Raw genomic sequence first — 2,722 nt, 5'->3', positions numbered from 1 at the left:
ATGAACACTACAACAACAAACACTACAACAACAAACACAACAACAATGAACACTACAACAACGAACACTACAACAATGAACACTACAACAACAAACACTACAACAACAAACACTACAACAACGAACACTACAACAATGAACACTACAACAACAAACACTACAACAATGAACACTACAACAACGAACACTACAACAATGAACACTACAACAATGAACACTACAACAACAAACACTACAACAATGAACAGTACAACAATGAACACTACAACAACAAACACTACAACAATGAACACTACAACAACAAACACTACAACAACAAACACTACAACAAGAAACACTACAACAACAAACACTACAACAATGAACACTACAACAACAAACACTACAACAACAAACACTACAACAACAAACACTACAACAACAAACACTACAACAACAAACACTACAACAATGAACACTACAACAATGAACACTACAACAACGAACACTACAACAACAAACACTACAACAACAAACACTACAACAACAAACACTACAACAACAAACACTACAACAATAAACACTACAACAACAAACACTACAACAACAAACATTACAACAACAAACACTACAACAACAAACACTACAACAACAAACACTACAACAATGAACACTACAACAATGAGCACTACAACAACAAACACTACAACAATGAACACTACAACAACAAACACTACAACAACAAACACTACAACAACAAACACTACAACAATGAACACTACAACAACAAACACTACAACAACAAACACTACAACAACAAACACTACAACAACAAACACTACAACAACAAACACTACAACAATGAACACTACAACAATGAACACTACAACAACAAACACTACAACAACAAACACTACAACAAACACTACAACAACAAACACTACAACAATGAACACTACAACAACGAACACAACAACAATGAACACTACAACAACGAACACTACAACAATGAACACTACAACAACAAACACTACAACAATGAACACTACAACAACGAACACAACAACAATGAACACTACAACAACGAACACTACAACAACGAACACTACAACATCGAACACTACAACAATGAACACTACAACAACAAACACTACAACAATGAACACTACAGCAACGAACACTACAACAATGAACACTGCAACAACGAACACAACAACAATGAACACTACAACACGAACACTACAACAACAAACACTACAACAATGAACACTACAACAACGAACACAACAACAATGAACACTACAACAACGAACACTACAACAACGAACACTACAACAACAAACACTACAACAATGAACACTACAACAACAAACACTACAACAACGAACACTACAACAACGAACACATCAACAATGAACACTACAACATCGAATACTACAACAATGAACACTACAACAACAAACACTACAACAATGAACACTACAACAATGAACACTACAACAACAAACACTACAACAATGAACACTACAACAATGAACACTACAACAACGAACACAACAACAATGAACACTACAACAACAAACACTACAACAACAAACACAACAACAATGAACACTACAACAACAAACACTACAACAACAAACACAACAACAACAAACACTACAACAACAAACACTACAACAATGAACACTACAACAACAAACACTACAACAACGAACACTACAACAATGAACACTGCAACAACGAACACAACAACAATGAACACTGCAACAACGAACACTACAACAAAGAACTATTGAACTTCAATACAATAAAGCATTGGTGTGACATTGTCCAGCTGTAGGACCCTGCCTTTGTGGTGGTGATCCTGGACGGGTCCCGCCACCCGGGCCAAACCTCAACACTTCCAAGCTAACTATATTTCCTCCATCTCTGATAGTCATCTAACCCCATCACTCTTTTCACAGATTAAACCATCTTTTATAGACCTTAGTCTGGTTGCTTGGTGCTTTTCCTGATTGTTTCCTCTGCCTAATAGATATTTCCAGAGGAAAGATGAGTAAGATTATTATTGTGGTAGTGTTAGTGGTGGGAATGATGGGAAAATGTGCCCAGTGGCAAATGGCGGGGGAATCCTAGAGCAGGAACCAACTGCTCCAGCTGCGGCAGTAGGTGAAGGACTACCAAGAGGACAACACTGGAGTAGGACGCCAGGCGCGGCAGGTTGCTGTCGATCTTAACCTGCTCCCACCTCTGCCCACTTGTGACCCTTCACTCCTACAGGATCAACGGCTAGACTCCCTCCTGGACCACCTGCCTCTAGTGGGCACACACCGGCGGCAACAACACACACGCATGCAGGTGGAGGGCCTCAAGGCCTTCCTGCTGCAGGTGGGAGAGGAGCCCAAGACCCAGCCTCCCGAAGGATGGTTCAGCTGGAAAATAGCAGTGATTTTCGTCTCCGTTCTTCTCTATCTCTGCCTTAACAGTGGGTCAGGCGTACACTCTACGCCCACTCTAGTAGGGAGTACTACTTCCACGAAGCTAAATCTCTCACCCACAAAGCCTGATCACACACCCTCACATACCGTTAAAACCCAAAAACAGACAGGTGCAACACCAACAACAACAACACCCACAACAACAACAACAACAACAACAACACCCAATACAACAACAACAACAACACCCATAACAACAACAACAACTACATCAACAAAAGCAACAACAACAACAGCAACAA

This window comes from Procambarus clarkii, chromosome 18, assembly GCF_040958095.1.
Source record: "Procambarus clarkii isolate CNS0578487 chromosome 18, FALCON_Pclarkii_2.0, whole genome shotgun sequence".
Taxonomy (NCBI): domain Eukaryota; kingdom Metazoa; phylum Arthropoda; class Malacostraca; order Decapoda; family Cambaridae; genus Procambarus; species Procambarus clarkii.
Note: the sequence above shows the minus strand (reverse complement) of the source record.